The sequence below is a fragment of the Helianthus annuus genome, chromosome 1 (genome assembly GCF_002127325.2).
Source record: "Helianthus annuus cultivar XRQ/B chromosome 1, HanXRQr2.0-SUNRISE, whole genome shotgun sequence".
Lineage (NCBI taxonomy): Eukaryota > Viridiplantae > Streptophyta > Magnoliopsida > Asterales > Asteraceae > Helianthus > Helianthus annuus.
Genome location: NC_035433.2, coordinates 28,899,360 through 28,923,033, shown reverse-complemented (window position 1 = coordinate 28,923,033; position 23,674 = coordinate 28,899,360). Strand labels below are relative to the sequence as shown.

General features: G+C 33.7%; 1 long non-coding RNA gene and 1 pseudogene across 5 annotated transcripts; both read left to right on the top strand.

Annotated features, from left to right (window-relative positions):
* The first annotated feature begins 8,326 nt into the window (after positions 1-8,326).
* On the top strand, positions 8,327-11,507 carry LOC110944611 (annotated as a pseudogene).
* Positions 11,508-12,115: 608 nt separating this feature from the next.
* LOC110944620 lies at positions 12,116-16,352 on the top strand. 5 transcript variants are annotated; one of them, XR_004893200.1, is made up of 6 exons: positions 12,116-12,439; positions 12,510-12,540; positions 12,699-12,790; positions 13,686-13,803; positions 13,931-14,769; positions 15,936-16,352. It is a non-coding gene; the product is annotated as an uncharacterized LOC110944620 (long non-coding RNA). The 5 variants fall into 5 exon arrangements; XR_004893201.1 differs by lacking the exon at positions 12,510-12,540; XR_004893203.1 differs by lacking the exon at positions 12,699-12,790.
* The last annotated feature ends 7,322 nt before the right edge of the window (positions 16,353-23,674 follow it).

The following is a 23,674-nucleotide window of genomic DNA, read 5'->3' as shown; positions in this document are numbered from 1 at the left end:
ACAACATTCCATAATTGTCTATGAGGTATATATTACCACAAGCAAACATGTACTCACCCAATATCACATGCATATATAATCAACAATGTATAAGTAAGGAAACAACCCCTGAACTTTCATATAGGCTTGACAACTTGACTTATTGTTTGTAATGGGGAAAACAAAATGAACTCGAGGCTTCATCACCTCGGTCATACAAGTTTCATAATACGAAGGTGGTAGTTATTTTCCTTCTACATAGGTTTTCTTAGGTCTTTAGCCCCACAATGACGGGTATACATCCCATCAGATGGGGGTTGTACATATAGGGGTGATAGAAAGTGTAACGTCACTTAATCTTTCCCGCGTGTTAGCCATCTTCACTTGCTTAGATATCGGTTCCCAAACGCCTCGTATATGGGTAGAAGTGTCGGACGCGAAGTAGGCAAAGACAAGTTTCCTACTTGTAGGGTGCTAAGGCAACTGTCTAGGTATTGTTCTACCAGTTGAAGGTGTGAACACCTAGAGATTATTTTTTAAGGGATGGTGATCATTAGGCCTGACCCACAGAGTCCACCAGGATTTCCATGCACTACAAGTCGTTATTACGTGGGCCCCCGTAATAATAAGTTGTCTTGCACGGTCACCCCAACTTTCCCTCGTCCAAGCAGATGATCAACCAAAGAGGGGACACTACTGTCCTTATACCTCTGACATGGAAAGGACCATTGCGGTGGTCCACGCGCTAACATTTGTTATCGTTACGCGCGAATAGGCACAATGATTAAACGTAATAGGAATAAGGAGAATTCCTAGTAGTTGGAGGGGCACCTTTAAGATGAATACTTCATCTTCCTAGTCTGGACAAGAGCGTCTTCAGTCTTGCTTCACAAAATCCACAGGGACCTCGTCCTGCTGATGAGGGTGTTGTCCAAGGTTGCCTCCTCCGCTTCGCTGTCACCAGCGTAGTCAGGCACCTTCGCATTCGAGAGGGAAGAGCAGCCATCTTCTACGGAACCAACTCAGGATCTCAATTGTTAATTACTCCAGTCATGAGCTTCGTAATAAATGCGAGGTCGACATTCTTATCGTGTGAGCCAAGAACAATAATAGGATTCAAAGTCGAAGGTATCTCATTCACATCAATAATTATTCCGTACCCTTATACGCATATATATATATATATATATATATATATATATATATATATATATATATATATATATCAATAAATAAGTATGTTACCTAACATAAACAGGAAAATAAATGCATCATATCACATATAATTCTCGTTTGTCCTTTTGAGGGGGGGGGGGGTCATTTTGTCTTTGGCAAGTCTATCTCACATAGACTATGCCTTAATTGGCACCTTAATTTGGGGTATTCTCCTCCCTACTAATGTCCTTGCCTTGTCTTTTCTTTGAAAAATGTTTGACTCATGGATCTTGGTGCTTTTGTGAATGCAATGAAAAACCTTTGTGTGAAAATGTTTTCGTGAGGGAGTCCTAGTGATTGTAGTCTAGACTCGAGATGGAATCCTAGTTCACTACAATCGAAGCTCTGATACCAAACTGTCACACCCTGACTTTTGCGGAAGCGTATGATGTGTGACTTTTTTAATACCATTGCATTCAATTATAATAAACAACTATATGATCAAAATGATGTTCATCCATTCATTAAGTTTAAAGTGTTACAAACACCATTTATTTAAGTTTCAAACAGCACAACCTTCGACTAAGTTACAGATCAACAAAAGTGGATGATATCTAAACTTGGAATATACTTCTAGAAACAACACCTGCGCCCAAGATCCAACTTGTTACCTGAAATACATGTAATTTTGGAAAACATCATCAAAAGTTGAGCGAGTTCATGCGTTTTGTTTGAGTACTGAAAAGCTTGTAACTTTTAAGAGACTCCTTTGAAAACAAGTATGAAAAGCATTTATGAACATATAAAATTAATGTTTTACAAGGACATTAAAGCATGTGAAGACATAGGGAGCACTCACAATGAGTAGGCTTATACCCTCATCGATTCCCTCGACTATGTCAATTTACCTTGACTATGTCAATTTACCTTGACCATTGTCGATTTACCTCGACCGGGACACCGAAGCACTCAAGTGGTCACATAAGTACCATGAGTGGGGTTCGGCCGTACCCGTTAGATCTAACCTTCGTCCCTAATTAAGAATTAATGGCATTTCAAATTTAATCTATGCTCACATGATCTAATAGTTCATTTCATAGTCAATTCATACCGTTTAAACATTCGTAACATGTATTCCACCCCCGAGAGTTATAAAACCAAAAACAGTTAAGAGAAAATGGGGACATGAACTCACAGTTTTGCGTTCTTCAATCTGACGTAACTCACGCTGCTACTAGTGTGCACGACCACCTACAACGTACTATGGTCTATTAGATGAGCGGGTCGTGCCTTGACTTAGTATTAATTAGCGTCTTTGAGTTACGTTTCTTTGTGTCTTCAATATTATTCCAAGTTATATAATTATTTGTTAAAATAATAAATATTTTAACTTAAATTATATTCATTAGATTTTGGAATAATTGTTATAGTAATATATTTTAACTTAATACTTTTCAAGTATTTATACTTGTAATTTCCTTCCCAAGGATGGGGTTAACTTATACTTGTATATTTTGCCATGTATTTGGGGTTGTATTCCGGTGTGTATTTATACGTACGAGAATACGTATCTTTATTGTATTTATTAAGTATTCTTATCTTTAATTTCGTATTAATAATTCCGGAATATTATCTTTAATAAAAGTTCACCAATATATATTTCCAAAATATATATTTCAATAAATATTACTTAGAAAATTTATTTATAATTTTCCTTTGGCAAAATATTTGTATTTTCATATAAGTTCCAAAAGTAACATATTTTCAAGTCTAACTTAGAAAATATATATATATATAAACTTATCTTTCTCCAAAAACAATATATTTCATATTTATTTGAGAAAATATATCTTTCACCCAAAAATATTGTATTTCATGTTTGTTGAGAAAATATATATTTCCTTCAAAAATAATAAATCTTCTAAAAATTTCCAGAAAAATATATATTTATATTTGCCAAAAATAATATATTTTTCTCTTGTCAAAAATATGATATATTCTTGTAGTAATTGTAAAAATCATATTTTTATTCACATGGTGTCCAAAATATTATTTACCAAAATATATACATGAATATTATTTCCGGAGTATTTTGTAAGTCATATTCCATAGTTTGGTTCTACCAATATTTTGTGTATAACTTGTATATTCATATTCTTGGAATTTTGGTAATATTTTAGATAGTAATTCTTGGTATTTTAGTGAGTTATATTATTTCTAGTCCTAAAATGATATAACTAATACAAAAAGTATATAAATAATCACACACATGGTGACTTCTAAATATATATTTCTTACATACATATTTAATCACTTTTATTTATAAAACCAACCTTCAATTTTTATATTTTTGTAACCAAAAATTATGGCAAAGTTTATATAAAGATTTACGGTTTAAAATACACTTGTGAATATTTGTTTAGAAATATTTTTCTAACTGTTTAATTTTTAGAAAAATTTTGCCACAGTTTCCCTAAAAATGAAGGTTTGCATACCATCAAGGTATATCATTTTCTTTTGTAAAATCAACACAATCAATTCACCACCAACAATATACAATCTACACTTACCGATCTTGCCAAAAATATGAGATTTACACTATGACATGAACTTGAAGCTTTGTAAAAATTTGTAGTAACTTACTAGTGTATTTAGTAAGCTTAGTTACGCTTTAAAGTGTGGTTATTTATTTAAAAATATCATTCTTGAAGAATTTAGATCTTCACAACTTGTATGAAGATTTTCTAAAAATATTTCTTCTTGTATTTTTCTTGCTAAAAGTATGTTTCTAACTTTGATTTAACACTGAAAACATGTTTACTTCCTTTAAAGACCATGATCATGTTAAATCTTGTAATAAACTTTAGTTTCTTGAAAATATTATTCTTGAAATCTTTTATTTTCAAGACTTATAACTTGTAGGAATAATCATCATATATTAAAACAAGTTTATTTTCAAGTTAATGATTTACATGAAGGATGATCATTACAAATTTCTCAAGATCTATCCTTACACTTGCTAGATCATGTGTTTAATCATCATCTAGCAAGGTTCTTATGATGATCAACATCATAAACACAAGAAATCAACATTCAAGTATACTACATATACTTAAAACAACTTGATCTTCATGTTTTAGAGCTTTATGTTCATGTTTATGCTTATGTTTCTTCATGATCTTCATGTTTAACAACTTATATCATCTTTTAACCAACATAATATGAAGTAAAATGAGATCACAAGAGTCTTACTACTAGCACAAGGCTAGGGATGATCAAAAGAAGAAATGAGGTGGATAAAAGCACTAGAGAGAGGTCCTTCCAATTCCGTTGCTTGCAACCTTCTTAGATAGGCTCCATACACCATAGAACAAGCTTGGAAGTGTTGTATGATGGATGAAAATGAAAGTATGGGTGCTAGGGGGTGTGGCCGTGAGCTATGGAGGAAGAGGAGAAGTGTTTTGTTGGTTGAAGATGATGGATGATAAATGTATTATTTTAGTGGTTTTTATAAGATTCTAGTAGCATATGACATATTATGTTGGAATATACTCCAACAAAATCTTATAAAATATAGCAAAGAAATCAAATGTGGGACCCATGTCCCCTAACCGGCCATCAAATGGGGGGGGGGGTAAAGTGTAACTTTTAATGGTTAGTTACTTGATTTAGTTAGGATTCAATGGTGCTAGTTAGGTATTTTATGTATTTAATGTTTATTAGATATAATATGATGTTCGGTGACCATAACTAGTTTCGTAACATAAAAACAGTGCTTCTAGTAAGAATCTGATGTTTCGGGTAGTTTCCGGTTGTTCGGTTCGTTACTGTTCGTTAAAGTGCTAAATTACGCAGTTTAGTGTGCTTTATGTTGTATTTTATGACAGTTTCGGTTCCCCACACTTAGGAAAGTATTCTGGACCATTAAACCACTTTTCTGCATTATATTAAGATGTTAAATTGCTGAAAATTGCTGAATTTGTCCATTTACTACAGAATTTTGCAGTTTTAGTGTGTTTCTGGCACTTTCCGGCACCTATGTCATCACTAGGAAGGCAGTTTTGTAACCCCTACGTTCCTACACACTATACTAGTGCATCACTTGGTCCTGGGGCTTATTTTGTGTCTTAACATCATGTCTGTCTAAGTACTGAACTCCTGTCCATACTTCTAGTTTGTCTGATAACTGTGCCAACTCTGTTCTGTGCATTAGTAGAACTAGATTTTGTTGCATGTAGTAATGATAAAAGTCTTGCAACACGAAATGCCATTGTATGTATATAACAGAAATCAGAAATTCATTCATCTTATAACTAGATCATGCACAGTCATTAAAGCACAGATTACTGTCTAATTATTGTACGGAATGTATGGAAAAGTGCCAGTTGTCACAAAAATAATTAACGGTATAATATTTAAACGTTTATAGTATTCTAACGACGCTAGACTTGGTATAATAATTTATTTCAAAACCTCGAAAACGATATTATATATTTGAACCAGATATCTGGTTTTCAAAATTTTAACGTTTATGCTTTTCGACGACATCGACTAAATAAATTAACGACGATATCAACTAAATAAAAAAACATTATATATTTTTAACTCGTTATATATTTTAAGCGAGTTAACGTTGTAACCGGGTGAGAATTTATACCACAAATATGCCGAACGACCAAACAAAATTATGAAAGGTTATATACGTTGCGTATAGCTCTATACGCAACGTTTATAAACCTTGTGAAAAACTGATGCTTAAAACCCACCAAAATGACCCCAAAGGTTCAGATGGTTTACATACGTTGCGTATAGAGCTATACGCAACGTATATAAACCCTTGTTTTCTATGCAATGATTGCTGATCAAGCACTGAGATCCATGCTTTACCTACGCTGAGTATAGGTCTATACGCAGCGTATAGGTGTAACCCTATACGCTGCAACCCTATACGCTGCGTATAGACCTATACGCAGCGTAGGTAAACCCTGATTCAACTAGGGTTTGGTGTGCCAATAGGTACACCCTTTTCAAAAATTGGTTAACAATTCTAGAACCAAGGAAGCATTATTTAATCATTAAATCATGTTAATGATGACATACAACATAAAGAAGATCATATATGTCCCAAGAGGATAAAAGGGGATATCCTAACATCTAAACACTAGTTAGACTAGTCTAGTGAACTAGTTAACCATGTTTAACACCCTAAACCCTACTTAACCCCCTAATTACCTTGATTATATTAACAACCTAAATATCTTAGATACAAAGAATTCAACACATGTGAATTTGAATAAAATAACAACACCATGCCTTACCCCCCACCCCTAGTGGACGGTCATGGTGAGGGCCCACATGCACAATTTCATACTTTTGTCTTAATTTTGTAAATAACACATACTATTACATAACTAGCAGGAAACAAGTTTATTCCAAATAGGCTCTCAATAACAACACAAAAGTAAAAAAAATAGCAACACAAAAGAATTACACAACAAAATAAGAACTTACGTATAGATTTAAAATCAACAACATTTTTCATATTAGCACATTCCAACTACATAACTAGCACAATTATAAAAAACCTTTTTGTAATTTTTTTAAAGATAAAAAAAATACTTGATTTTATGGTATAATTTTTTTTTTCAAAAATAATGAAGTATATAAAAGTTATTTTAGCTTAAAAAACTTGGTAAAATTAGTATTTAATGGGAAATGGCTAAATGACTAAAATACCCCTAACGTGATAGTATTAATTATTAGTTATAGGGGTTTTATTTGTAATCAATATCAACCCTTGATTTAAACTATCAATGACCCAGATTTTTTTTACAGTTCTTACATTTAGCACTTTTTGTACAAGATCTCAACTCATATATTCGAAACAGTTAACAAATAAGTGTAATAAATAAATTTTGTGTTAATAATATATAAACTGTTAAGGTACTTTAAATTCATATATGATAATTTTAAAACTGAATGAACAGGTAATATTATTATTAAATTAAAATTAGAATTATTAGAATTATTTAAAATTAGAATTAAGAGATGAGCAAATGGTATCGGGTATAGGTATAGGTACCGGTCTTAAATTTATCAAACCGGTATATTTTCGGTACCGGTTCTGCACATGTATTCACCGGTTCTTACCCTCAAATACCGGTGCCGTACCAGTACCGTCCGGTACCGAACCTTACCATACTAGGTATATTCGGTACCGGTACCCACTTATGGGGATTTCGGTAACGGTATTTTCGGTATCGGTTGGTACCGAGCTCATAAATCCTGTAGCAACGCAGCAATGCAAGTAATTGCACCGTTTAGATTACTTTTCATACACACAGTAAGTAAACTGTTTTTCGTTTGAATGAGGTTTTATATACACAACAACTTATTTTGCTTTCTTTTTTGTTTTCTTCTGTAATGAATGAATTGTAGCATGTAAAATTAACTTGGATATTTAGAATATTGATGAGCAAATCGTATCAAATCCTGTAAACGAACCGGTATCGTATCAGTACCAAATCATTTTCGGTACCAATTTGGTACCACCTTTTGGCGTTTTCAGAATCGTTACTTTAGGTTTGACACCGGTCTAGCACCATACATGTATTTATTGATTTTTACCTTCAAATACCATACTGTATTGTACCGAGCATTTTCGGTGCCGTTACCTAATTTCGATAATTTTCCAGATCGGCACTTTCGCTGCCGTTACCGGTACCGAGCTCATCCATATTTTAACATGTTAGCACCGTAATAACTGAACTGAAAACAACCGAATTTCCAACGTGTAGGACGTGTGGGTCCTATTATTATATATTAGGTTATTTAAAATCGTTTTTATGACGGAGTGACTATTCTTAACACCTCATTTTATTTATGTTTTGATATTCGGTATCTGTTTGCCGTTGCTTACACGCCTTTTGTAGTCATTGGGTCCCGCAGCAACGCACGGGCGGAAAATAACTAGTTTATTCTATTAGAAATATAATAGGAAACTACGAGTATCTATAATCTATACTATTATAAAAAGGAGAAGTGATGTACAAGATGGTAATTTTGCCACGCGTATCAATTTTAAAGCAACATGTACAAGGTGCTTAAAGCTATTTAAGTTGCAAGGAGGGTTAAATTTGGAATTTCACATGGAATTAAAGAACCCTAAATTAATCTTCATCAATAGAATTGGAGGCGGCCAAAGGAAGGGTCTCACCTTCTTCAATTCATCCTCTCAATTACCCTGTTAAGAAGTGGGCAATGGAAGATCAGGCACACATTCAATTCATCCTCTCATCAGTTAAAAACGGCATCAACATTACCGGACCCGAAATCGCGAAATCGTACACGCGTCGGCAACTCAACTCTACCCCTTCAACCCCAGATTCTCATGGCCTTGAAAGCATCTGGTAAGAATCAAATCCATCAACTTTAACCAGTTGATACCCCTAATCGATTCTTGGTTTATAATTTCCTCATGGCCTTTGCGTCGTTTTTTTTTTCTGCGTCTTCTCGATGGCTCAACATTATGTTCCATATAACAAAGCCGGTCGAATTACAACCCTGTAAAGTTTTCCCTAAAGGTTCAGTTGGGAAATTCATTTATCTGACACGAGTGTGAGATTTTAATTGTGTGAGCATTATTGTTTGCAGGAATGTTAGTAAATTGAGAAGCAATCAGAAAATCGTTAGGACTTCTTCGGTGAAAGCTGTATATTCCGGTGATTATCCGTCACTAGACAAGAATTCAAGACAGGGAATATGGTCCATTAGGTAGGGTTCTGTGCTTCTGTTTCGTTATTATTATCAATCTATTTATTTATTGTAATTGTTGAATAATTTCTAATACGTAGGGAGGATGTACAAGTTCCATCATCACCCTACTTCCCGACATATGCACAAGGTCAAGGGCCACCTCCGATGATGCAAGAGCGGTTCTAAAGTGTTATCAGTCAACTCTTTCAATACGTGGGTACCTTCTTTGTGCTGGTGAACTTTGTTTAATCTATTTATAGTAATTATGCGCGTGTTTGGCTGTGTTTATAGAGAATCATACGTTGTGGTGGTGCGGTTGATGATGATATGGCAAACATTATCGTTGCTCAGCTTCTATATCTTGATGCTGTTGATCCTAACAAGGTTTGATCAGATCCATTACTTAACTGATCAAAAGTTAGTTATTCCTCTAACGACTGCTCACTACATGCTACTGTCACCGTTTTTAATATTATTGACAGGATATTGTGATGTATGTAAACTCTCCTGGAGGGTCGGTCACTGCTGGTATTTTGCTCTCTTCGTATTTTTTTTTTGTGATTGTTGAATATGAATTTTGTTGTTTATTTATGCGATTCTTTAGGTATGGCCATTTTTGACACCATGAAGCATATCCGCCCCGATGTTTCCACTGTATGCGTCGGACTTGCTGCAAGGTAATCAATTTATATTTATTATAACGTTACGTAATACTTGTAAATTTCTGTTTTATCAATAAAAATTATATTTTGACTCGTTTATTTTACAGTATGGGTACTTTCCTGCTTGGTGCCCGCACAAAAGGTATTAATTTACTTTCGCTTTACTTACTTTAGGATTTCAGTTAGTGAAATACTCCGTATTATACAAAATGTAGGAAAAAGATATAGTCTTCCAAATTCAAGGATAATGATTCATCAACCTGCACAAGGTGGACAAACTGATTTGTATATTCAGGTATGTCTTCTTTTGTCCGATTTTAAAAACTTAACACAAGATGTCTAATGAAATTACTATATTTGGTGGTAACTAATGACGGCATTATTCTTGTAGGCTAATGAAATGTTGGCATCACAAGACGAATTTGAATGGGTATCTGGCATACGACACGGGTCAAAGTATTGACCGAATTAACCAAGACACGGACCGCAATTACTTCATGAGTGCCAAAGAAAGTAAAGAATATGGGCTTATAGATGGTGTCATTATGAATCCACTTAAAGCTCTCCAACCACTGGCAGCCGCTTAAGTAACCATCAGTTATAATTTTGAACCGTGTCTTCGAATGATATCACCAGCGATGGCAAAAGCCATTGACTTCACAACGTTTTCCCTAAAATTGTAAGTTTTTAGTTTATTTGTTTTTAAGACAAGAAACTAGGGGTGTGAATTTCGGACACGACCCGAAAATACGACACGAACACAACACGAAATTCGCGGGTTTAGGTTTAGTCTAGATAGGTTTCGGTCCGTTTCAGGTTGAACCGGCGAACCCGTTTAGGTTAACGGGTCAGATTCGGGTCAACCCGATCAGGTTGTCGGGTTGACCCGTTTAACACATTTATATTATATTATTTTTTTTACAACTTATTTTATGTTATAAATTAAATGGGGGGTGTATTTTATGCCATAATTATAACTTCAAAAGAGAAATTAGCATATGATTTTATAATTTAATATAATTGTGTTATATACATTTGTGTTTTTAAGTAAATTTTAATTTTAATTTCAGGAAAAAAATTAAAAAACTCTGGTTGAACGGGTCATGTTTGGGTCAACCCACAGAACTTCAGGTCTTGTTCGGGTTCATATGTATAACACGATTTTCGGGTTCAGGTTGGGTTTGGGTCGGGTTGAACCCGTCAACTCACGAACACGACCCATTTAGCACCCCTACAAGAAACTGAGAGTAATTATTACTCTTTTTTCTTGAAGATTTTGACCTGTTGAATCAAAAAGTAATTCAGTTTAAATGACAATTAATTTTGATAATACTACTGTAACAAAACTTCCACCACAACGTGCAGTTGCACTTCACTTTCATGTGATCATATATGCTAAAAGATGTTACAGAATGGGACTGTTTCTTCGCAAAGTTCACATCTTATTTTGATCAATTCTCTTGTCACAATTTGTGTTGTCTCCCTTAGTAACTTGGTATGTGTTGCTTGGTTTTTACATAATAATATCCTCGCTTGTTAAAAAATGTATGTTAAATATAGTATGTTAACCAACCAATTTGGAATACTAAAATTTGTAGGCGTATGTGCGAGCTTTCTTTGATGTTCATGAGCAAGAAAGAAGCTATCCAGGATGGATTCCTTTGGAGGTTACATAACAGAATATGACAGAATGTGTTGGTGGATCACACCCCATGACTTTTGATGATGTAAGCTCGCCTTACCACACCCATTGTGACCCCAAGGCTCAACGCTTCTCAGCCCCTTGAGTTGTCTTTCATCATCGTAGAATGGTTGAGGAAGAGAAGAATGGGGTCTCCAAACTCGCCCTTTAAAATTTTAGATCTATCAACTGCTCGGTAGAGTTGTATTTTGTTTTTTTGTGAAAGGTTGTTTGTGGGATCTTGAGCTGATGTCAAGTTAGACAAACCATTGCTACATGATGAGTCATAGTTATGTTATGTAGATTAGGCATGTTAGGATTGGGTCTTGATCTAGATCTGATCCATACAGGGATTGACGGATCCAATTGGTATAACACTTGATCCACTCATTTAATTCATTGACCCATATAAAACAATTCTCTTTCTATTTATTTTCTTGTCATATTCCACCCCACCATACTCTTAGCTTCTCACTTTCTTTAAGAAAGTGATTTGGTCTATGGCAACAATATTTATAAGGTAAAGATATGATGAACTTCATCATAAGGTTTTCTCTTTTATGTGATAATTTGAATACAGTTACTTTTCTTTTTTATTTAACTTGAGTTGTTTATTTGGTATATTCTTAAGCCTGGCTTAACTTGATGTGGCATATTTTAATTATGAGACTCATTAAACATGACAAGTTATTACACAGGAAACCATAATTGACTCTAATATTAGACGGGACACCCGCTGCAACGTACGGGCATTCCCACTAGTACTGTATAAAGAAAATGTGATGAACAAAATTGTAATTTTACGATATGTATGAATTTTACAGCGTACAACACAATACAAGCCATTTTAGAGGGGTATATTAGGAAGTAGCACATAATTTTAAGACACCTTGGTGCCAATTTAGGGATTTCACCCCTGCCACAACTCATTGCGGTTCTTGAACATCAATTGCCATGGTTCAATGCGACCTTTCGGTACTCGTCAGTTCCCATCTCCCCTATAACCTAATGTTCGATTCTTAATGCTTCCATCAATGGCGATGAATCTCATCTCCCATCTAGCCTGTTTTTCGATATTTACCTCAATCGACCAGATCTTGTGAGATGGATAGATGGTTCAAAAAATCTAGGGCTCAATGTCAGAACCGCAAGGTGAAAACGAAGATTAAAGTTGATTTGAGATCCACCCACGAAGATTCAGAAACAGGTAACCCCTAACCCTAGGTGCTTTGATTTTTTTTTTTTTTTTTGTATGGAGTGTTTATTGGCTTTTGTAGATTTGATTACAAGACCCTAAAATCGTTCAAGGTATGTGAATTTTGATTCTTTTGTGTCTCTTGTCTTTCCCTTTTTTCATATGATTATATGTCTAGGTTTTGTTTTTTGTTAATTTGTTCCCCTGGTATAACTGTTGTTGACAATTCTGTTTGTTGCATTCAAATGGCATGCTGATGGTTCATTGCCAGTTGAAGGCTTTAGTCCTGAATTGGAGAATCAATATGGAGAGAAAGTGAAGCAAAAACCGCTTTTAGAAACCATGGTTTATATTTTTCGTTTTGTAAGTATTATATTATACATGAAGAAAGTTTTGTTACAATTTTTCTATAAATAAAATATTAGTTGTATGAAAATGCTCCTTTATAAATTAATAGACTTTTTTTTTTGGGTTTTATATGACCAACAATTGATTGAATTTACTAACTGAAATCTGTCACACCCTGGCCAGGGGGCCTAGACAATTAACCAGATTGTTAACAAAATCGCACAGCGGAAAGTAACATTAATATAATTTGTTGTCTTTACATTCATTAGTTTGTATAATGGTTTGAATTGACGCAGACCAAAACATCGGTTAGAGGTTTAGTTAGAACTGAATTAGGCCATGCTCACCACTACAAAACAATAATATCTAAACATATCTTCAATAATGTTATTGTCGGTTTTTTGAAGGTGAAAAGTAGGGTGTGGTTTCTTTCTGTTTATAGTGTCAACCATTATGATATTTCTCTTTTCGCAAACAAAAATCACAGGCTTTTGGATCTTAAAATTTGCTCAATTAATCAAGAGTGTCACTAGCATACTTGATGAATTTGCATAACTATGACATTATTTAAATGTTTGGAATCATAGAATTATGCAAGATGTTAAACGCCATATAATTAATGGTGGGAATGAGATACAAAGAAATTGCAGAATGTAAGTTCTTGTGTCACTTTTGGCTTAAAAAGCATCTTCTGGAAAAATTCTACTAAAAAAACCAATAAATGAATCAATATATTATTCTCTCATTTCGGTAAGTTAATAATAGTTTATGTTTCTTTAAATCATTAAGTTTGCACCTTCTTGCCTTTTTTGTACACATATATAAATGTATGTATCATTTATGCAAGCCCATGCGCGTGCGCACGCACATATATATATCAGCTGGACCAACAATATTGCTAATTTTGCAGATAAGCTTTCACATCAAGAACGCTAAGTGAAACGTTCTTCAGAAAAGCAAGAAACCATGGCCGCAGTCTCTCAATTGCAAGGGCAGTTTATCGAGTACACAACATCTCTGTATGTGAGGTTTGTAACTTTTTAACATCTTTTAAAATAAATAATTGTGTGAGAAAGTCATAATTTTATTTATTTTTTATTTCTTTGAGTTTCATACGGGAAAATGGGAATTTTAAATTCTTCTGAACTTTTTTAGGGATATCTTGATGATCAATTCACACAACTTCAGAAACTGCAAGACGAGAGCAACCCGGACTTTGTGGCTGAACTGGTGTCCCTTTTTTTGAAGACTCCAAAAAGCTTCTTAACAATTTTGCAACTGCTCTATAAGTTTGTTTTTTATAACCGATCAGAGACCTTTTCTCAAGGCATGCTAGATGCTCATGATCTGTTTCCTATCATGATCTTTCTTTTGACCAAAAAAGTCAACAGAAGATTGTGGATTATAAGCAGGTTGATTCTCATGTTCATCAGTTCAAGGGTAGCAGTTCCAGGTATTATGCCCATAAAATAGTGTTTCTTCATTATCATTTTAAACAAATAAGATTTATTTATTTATTATGATTTAAATTTTTTTGGGCAATTTGTCATAACAGCATAGGGGCGCAGTATTCACTTCAGAAACTGCTGTGAGGAGAAAAACCTTGATGGATGAGTAACTATTTGATGATTGTTTCTCTGTTAGATTATAGAAGCCAAATTTTCTGAAATCAGTCACCATTTGATAAATTTATATAGTCAAATACGTAATTATTATGTATTCTTTATAAATTTTTAACACCGATTCTTTTCTTACTGATATTAGTTCTTATACGCAAATACCGAATTTCTCTCCAAAGTTAAATGTGTCGGTATCAATCCTAGAATTAAAAGTTGTTTGTTTGACCTTCAAAGTCAAAGAATCAAATATCTAATACTATCAATAGCTGAATTATAATTTTGATGGCATGTGGTGGCTGCAGGTGTTTGTGGTGTCTGCAGCAAGTGAAACACGAATACATTCTCGTTAGGAACAAGCTTGAAGCCTTGTTTAGGGTACGTTTATACATAATCGTTTATAGGGTGGTGATTCTGACACGATAAGAAATGCGACACAAAAATAGTAGGGGTTTGGGCTGTCATATCTAACTCGTTTACTAAACTGGTCTTGCTCAAGTTGTCATGTTTAAACCCATTTGACCCATTTTTTAAACGGGTCGTACCCAGGTTGACCTTTAAAACCTTTTTATAAGCCTGACCCGACAACCTATTTAACCCATGTGTTACAACCTGTTTAACAGTTTTTACAATTTGATTACAACTCACCAACTCACCAAATTGGGGTATAAGCCTCAACAATAGTATACTTTTTTCAAAAGAAATATGATGTAGGGGTTTTATGCATTAAAATACACATTGAGCTCCTTTCGACTCATTCATAAACCGGATGAAGTTCCACATTTATTAATAAGCAGGCCTTATTAGTTGACATCAACATGTGGACCGTGTTAAGGTTTAAAAGATTACAATTTAAAATTTTGATAAACTATTCCTGGAAGAGATTGTGGGCCTTGCTAACTTCTGGTTAGATTCTGCAATTGATCTATGAACTCAAGTTGGCTTAGTCGCCTCCGATAGCCACATTAGCGGATCTACACCTTTTGTAGGGTGGGCCTATACCCACCGTACATCTGGCCCAAGGTGCCTTTATCTTTAGTTTTAGCAACTAGCAATTATTTTGAATGACACCATTTAGAAAACCCAAGAAGATGCTTCATAAAGTTCCCACATCCCACCTTTTAGCACCAATTTTTTTATTAATGGCCCAAGAAGATGTCTCCAAAATGGCACATCATTTTGATATATTTTTATATTATATTAAAATATTTAATGAACTAAGTTACTTTAATCATATTTTTTTGTCCAACTTATTTTTAGTCGGACCTTATTGTGCCCCTCCTACAATTTTTTTTTTGTATTTGTCATTGCTGCTAGGAACGTAAACAATCTTCCATTTACATTCAGTTTGGTATGATGGTCTTGATTTATGTATTATTTAACATTTTCGAGCTAAATTGGTGTAATAGTTCGGTATAGTTGAGTTCAATTGACAATCAGGAAGGCTGTAACTTTACAAAAATTAAAGACATTTGAATTTACACACTGTTTACTTTATATTAGAAGTAAAAGTAGCTAAACTTTACGTTTTTTTCTGCTTCTAGCTGGCATGTACTCATGTGAATGAAAGTTCCAAGAGAAGAAGCTATCTGTGACCCCACCCATCCCGCCTTTGGACCTGCCACACTCCTTATCGTGTCTCCCAGTCACATGCGTTATGTGAGGAATCGGAAGTAAAGCTAACCTTTTGATTGGTATTGCAATGTTTGAGGCTGGTTTTAAGAAGTCTATGCGTGATTTTCTTGGTTTAGAGTATTTGTCATGTGCTCTGTTAGGGTTTTGGATGGACCAGTTCGTTTTTTGTTTTTGTGTTAGGTTTTTAGGAGCATAACGGAATACTGGAATAATTCACACGGTATAGTGGAATATACCTCATTGTTGGGCGACTGGTTACTTTTAGATTTGAAAATTATTGGTTTTTGCACTTCTTTTAGAAATAGAACAATAAGGTATTCTACGGGTATTGTAAATGGTAAGTGCTGATGGTAAGTCAGTGATATGTTTCTGCTTTGTATTACATAACTAGTAGAAAACAAGTTTATTCCAAATAGGCTCTCAATAACAACACAAAAGAAAAAAAAATAGCAACACATAAGAATTACACAACAAAATAAGAACTTACGTATAGATTTAAAATCAACACAATACATTTTTCATATTAGCACATTTTAACTACATAACTATCACAATTAAAAAAAAAAAAACCTTTTTTTAACTTTTTTAAAGATAAAAAAATACTTGATTTTTATTAATAAAAAAATTATAACAATATGCTACTCATATTAAAGATTAAAAAATACTTGATTTTATGGCATATTTTTTTTTTAAATAATGAAGTATACAAAAGTTATTTTAGCTTAAAAAACTTGGTAAAATTAGTATTTAATGGGAAATGGCTAAATGACTAAAATGCCCCTAACTTAATAGTATTAATTATTAATTATAGGAGTTTTACTTGTAATCAATATCAACCCTTAGTTTAAATTATCAATGGCCTAGATTTTTTTTACGGTTTTTACATTTAGCACTTTTTGTACAAGATCTCAACTCATATATTCGAAACAGTTAAATAAATAAGTGTAATAAATAAATTTCGTGTTAACTAATATCTAAACTGTTAAGGTACTTTAAATATATTCTCTTAGAAATATAATAGGAAACTACGAGTGTGTGTATATATATATATATATAGAGGGAAGGTTAACGTACATTACGGCTTAACGTATATCACGTACGACATGTAATTACGCACGTTCATTTTAAAATCACGCACGTTATAATTCAAAAATCCAAAATCACGCATGTTGAAACACAATAATCACGCATATTGAAAACATTAATCACGCATGTTATAGAACAAATCACGCACGTTGTTGTACGTGAAGTACGTTAAGCCGTAATGTACGATATACTTTTTCTATATATATATATATATATATATATATATATATATATATATATAGGGTAGGGTTCATGCGAGAACCACCCTTATTGCGAGAACCGCGAGAACCAATGTGACCAGGGGCAATTTTGTAAATACATAATAAAATTCAAAACAGCTGCCACTCCTCCTTTTTATGGACTTCAAACAACAATTAAATCATCTTTTTTATTCACTTCATGTCCAGATCCATCAGTTTCTACACAATTCATCATCTCAATTCACGTCACACTCCAAATCCCCCAAAATTCGTCATATCGATCTTATAATTCACACTCCAAATCCCCCAAAATTCGTCGTATCGATCGTATAATTCATCATGTATCCATCGTATATTCAAATTAGGGCTATAAGAAAAGAATCATCCATCATATATTCATCATATATCCGAAATTAGGGCAATAATAACAGAATCATTGAAGATTTCGGCACAAATAAGGAGAAACTGGCACAAATAAGGAGAAACTGAAGAACAAACATCAAATGGATTCATCGTAACATGATGCTACACAGTTCTGTGAATTTGTAAGTTTATACAATTTGTTTTTGCACTTTCATATGTTAACATGATGATTAATTGTCGATTCAGATCCTTTATATGTTAATATGACGATTAAATCGTAGTTTCATACCTGCGTTAGCGAAAATGGTTTGATGTATATGTTGTTTTAGGGATTCGGGGTAATTGTTGTGATACACCGACTTGTAATGTGGTAGGTATGTGTGTTTTTTTTTGTATGTAGGTTTTGTTACTGAATAATTTTAATTATATTTGGTGGTACTACAGAATTTGAGTTGATAATGGTTATGTTATTCTATTGAATCAAACATTACCTGTTGATACTATCAGTCATGTTAATGCACATGTGCACATAGTTATGCACATGTGCATAATTAATATGGTGATGATAAAGCTGATGCATAGATTGTTAACAAGGTCGTTTATGTTGATGCACATGTGCATAGTTAATGTAGTGATGATAAGGTTGATGTATATGTTGTTTTTTTGGGTAAAGGGTTAGCCCGGTGATTCTATTAAAACAAAAACCAATAAAGTACAAGTAGTGAGGATGAGTTCCACACTAATTCATATACAGGACATGCCCCGTATATGTAAGCAAAATAAAAACCAAAGAACTAAGACAACCCATAACCTAGCCTACAATACATCATGAAAACAAAGTAGGCAAAACCAACACACGAAATCAACAATAACGACTCATCCTCCATCGTCAAATATGAAGTTGCCACAAACCGGCAAACCCTTGACTCGAATCATAACATGTCTAGCCATTGGAGCCCTTTGTGGATGAGTTGCTTGCCCGAGCTCTAGAAGATGAAGGATGTATTCCCGAAGTCATAAATTCATTAGTTTCATTGTAGACTTCCTCAACCTCCTCCTCATCTGAATCTAGCTTTTCATTAAACTGCTTGGCCTTCTTCTCTATACGACCCACAGTACTACCTCCCTGACCACCATCATCATCCTTAAGGACATCAAAGGGGTTTGACGTTGATACCTGATTGTTCATTGGCTTCCTCACGGCCGAAATTGGTTTAGGGTTTACAACCGGCCTGTACACTACCTTAGGCTTCTGATTTTTCATATGAATATGCAGACCTTGGTTAGTAGCTTTCTTCTTCTTTGCACCCACAACCTGAAAGTCATCAACTTTCTTTCCATGTACATAGTGTATATGGTGATGATAAAGTTAACGTTAATGCACATATTTATTGATAATTTATGTTTAATGATCTTAATTTTTATTATTTTATTATTTTTTTTTGTATATTATTGTATATCAACAATAGGAAAAAATCGAAGAAAGTAACTTTTGTTTTGAAGTCAATGGATGAAGGGTCAAAAAAATGTCGGATGCAATGGAAGATGCTTATGCGACATGCAATGGAAGATGATCACGCGACAGTTAAACAAAGAGGTAAAAAATCGAAAAAAATAACTTTTGTTTTGTATATTGTTTTTTATCGATGCAAACCTGTTGATAAGCTCAATCATGTTAATGCACATGTGCATAGTTATACACAAATGCATATTTTGCCAGATTATTTCAATTAGGTCAATCATATGGATGCAAACGTGCAGTTAGGCACATGTGCATAATTTGCCAGAATATGTTAATAAGGTCATTCATGTTGTTGTACATGTGCATAGTTATGCACATGTGCGTAGCTTGCCAGAATATGTTAACAATGTAATTTATGTTGATGCACATGTGCATAGTGTATATAGTAATGATAAAGTTAATGTTAATGCACAACATATTCGTTGAGATTGTATGTTTGTTAATCCTATGTTTTTTTTTTGTTTTGTTTATTATCGTAGATCGATAACGGAAAAAATTCAAAGAAGGTAACTTACGTTTTGAAATCAAGGGATGAAGGGTCAAAAAATGGTCGGATGCAATGGAAGATGATTACGCAACGGTTAAACAAAGAGGTAAAAAATGTTGATTAATATTCGATGATGCAGTTGGGAGTTTATTCCAACATTCCATTCAGAATCCATTCCAACATTCCGTTCATAATACATTCAATTGCGTGAGAACGAACACTGCCTAAGTTGAAAGTTATTCATTTGTGGAAGTTAAGTTTAGGAGTTTTATTTATGTTATTGTTATTAGGTATGAAGGTACAGGTTGGGATGATTTGGCTCATAGGAAAGGTGTGTATGAAGCTGAGCAATGGCTGGTCAGGTTCGGTTACGTTGTGTGTTTTATTGTCTTATTAGAAGTTATGTTAATACAATGTGTTTGAGTGTTTGGTTCGGTTACTGTTGATGCAGTAACATTGAATAAGGTATTTAGTTGTATTTTGGTGTGATGTATAGATTATGCACATGTGTATTTGATGCGATTGGGCAGGGATGCACATGTTCATTATTTTTTAGTTTTTATGTTAAATGATGTTGCCATTCATTTAAACAAATATTTTATACCATATGCAGATGTAGATATAGGAAAAGACATACAAGGAAGGCAAGTAAATATGCAGATGTAGATACAGGAAAATATATACAAAAGAGGACAAGTAAGCGGAAGAATAATGAAACATTGGGCAAAGATGATAGTGAAATGTATGTGGTCAAGAAAAAGAAGGTTGAAAAATCAACATTAAAGAGGAGACATGAGAATAATGACGATATGGTGGACAGCAGCGTTGATGGTATGTGTTGTAAAGTTGTGTTAATATAAAGTTGAATCTGCACATGTGCAAAATTATGTATGAAAATTATATAACGTGTGTTTCTGTTTTTTTTTTGTTGACACGTGTTATAAATTTGGCAAAGGATACCATACACAGGCTGACAGATGAAGAATCTAGGAAAAAGGTTAGAGAAAGAATCAACAAAGCAGGAGGAGTATTGGAGGAGGTTGAACAAATGGGAAGAAGATAAAAAAGGAGTATTTGAGTAATCACTAGGAGTGTTGTAGGTAGGTGGTTGGTGGAAACAATATTTCTTGTTTTTGTTTTGTTGGCATTGACAGTGATATTGAGTGGTATTGTGATACAAACAAGTTTGCGTTTTGAAAGATGATGTATGCACATATGCATAGTTTTGGTTAATTTTAGATGGTGGTTGATGGTTTAGTTATATTGGTCAGTTGATGATGTACTATGTTGTTTGGTATCGTATGAGAGTTATTGAATGCACATGTGCATAATTTGAAAATGTATACATATTGGTAATTTATTTACGTGTTTGGTATGGTATGAAAGTTTTTGGATGCACATGTGCATAATTTGAAATTGGTATACACGTTGGTAGTATATCCATGGATGGTAATGTGGATGATGATGTAATAGGTTGTTTGGTATTTTATGAAGGTTATTGAATGCACACGTTCATAATTTGAAAATGTATACATATGTATAATATGTTTATACATTTGGTATGTTAGAGAGGTTTTTATATGCACATGTGCATAATTTGAAATTGGTATGCATGTTAGTAATATATCCACAGATGGTAATGTATATGGAAATGAACTGGTATAGGTTATGTTAAAGTGGTATGTCATAGGCACAATTGCATTATTTAGAATAATAATACATGTTAGGTGTTCAGGAATTAAAGTACATACGATTTTGTTTAATAATTGAGTGATAAAACAGCATCATCCATTCAATCATAAACATCGGAAATTTGTAATCGTAATATCAGAATACATAGTTTAAATGATGTTTAATCGAGTAGTTCAACTTAAACATATAGGTCAAATTGAATGTAAACAGGTTAAATTAAATGTAAACAATAATTCAACATAATCAAATTGAACGCAGGCGTTTCAAATTAAATGTAAACAAGTTCAACGTAGACGAGTGTTTCAACTTGAATGTAAACAGTTCAGACTAAACGTAAAACAAACAATAAAAACAAAATGATCGATATTTGACGACGAACTTAATCAAATTTAGGATGGTTGGTTGCATTATGACGTCTGGATGAACGTATAAGGGGTTGTTCATGTACATTTATATATGTAGGGTCATCGTAAGTATCTTCATCAGTATCATTATCATCATCACCTTCATCAATATCATTAGCATCATCGAAACAAGAATCTGTTTCATCTGTCCGTAATTCTAGTAGCAATGGTAGCAGCTTCATTGTGTATGAATGTTCCTGAATATAAAAAGAATGTCAAAAAGTGAATAATGAAATGGTGAAAAAGTGATATTTAATAAGGTAAATGTTATGTGCAAGAATGTTGTATAAATGATAAACATATTATTGGTGATGATTATAGGGTAATGGTGACGTGATGCACATGTGCATGATTATGTACTGATATTGTGAACAAATTATTGTTGATGATGATAGGGTAATGGTAACGTGTTGACATGTGCATGATGTAGATTATTGGTGATGGCTATATGGTAATGGTAAAGTGTTGCACATGTGCAGGATGGTGTATTTATAGGGTAATGGTAAAGTGATGCACATGTGCAATATGGTGTAGTTATAGGGTAATGGTAAAGTGCTGCACATGTGCATGAGCAAATTTTCAGCGGATGCATAATATTTCAGCGGATGGACATCAGGTTTGAGCAAATGGACAGTTTTGTGAATGGACAGATTTTCAGTGAATGAATCAGCAGCGAATATACTTGTTTTTCAGTGAATGAACCAGCTTAAACAAAATCCTAACTTTGAGCGAATGAACTTAAATCTGAGCCGATGAAGTCTAATCTACGGATGTACTTATTCCTAATAAGCAGACGAGCAATACTGCGAATGAACGTTAATGCAACGGATAAACAATTTAATCCAGACCCGTTAAATTCGATCCGTTAATTCTGCATATATAGTTAAAATCTGCAGATTGATTTAACTTATGCCAATGGAAGGTTCAGCGACTGGACAGATATACTGCGGATGGTGTAATCTATGCGGCGGATGTACTTGAACAGTGAATAAACCAATTTCTGTGAATAAACTGATTCCATCGAATGGACTGAATTGATTCCAGCAGATGAAAGTTTTGTTTCTGCGAATGAACTAAAATGCAAATGAACTGATTCTAACAGATTTGGGTTCGTGCTTATGTAACAATGTACTTGATCTTGGTCAGTGATTATGCAAACAGACAGCACAGTAACACAATCACTTGCGAACCGATGTAGATCTGTCACAAACTGATTCAATGCAACAAACAAAATGTAGATCTGTGAATGAAAACCTGGATTCGTGTGAATATGTAACTTGCATATTCGTATATAACCAATCAGATTGTAAATACGAATGAACCCGAGTAGATCCGTATGAATATTCAATACACAACACTTCGTATAAGTATATGGTAATGGTAAAGTGTTGCACATGTGCAGGATGGTGTATTTATAGGGTAATGGTAAAGTGCTGCACATGTTCAAGATAGTGTATTTATACAAAAAATCACGTCCGACACTCGAATTGCATCAACAATTCTCAATTCTCAGGCATCAACGGTTCTCAATAGTTCGTCTTCATCCCAATTACATCATTAACAAAAAAAATTAATACAATGATTCATTTGTGCATAAATTCAGATTTAATTACTAAAAAAATAATAAAAAGAATACTAAATAATCAATAGCTTCTAACCTTTTTGTTTAACATTCACATATTCGCCTTCCGTTGCACATGTGCAGGATGGTGTATTTATACAAAAATCATGTCTGACACTCGAATTGCATCAACAATTCTCAGTTCACAGGCATTAACAGTTCTCAGCAGTTCATCTTCGTCCCGTATTCGTCCCGATTACATCTGTAGTTCGTCTTTGTCATATCGATAGCAATACACCATAAATCGTTCGTCATATCAATTTCACCATCTGA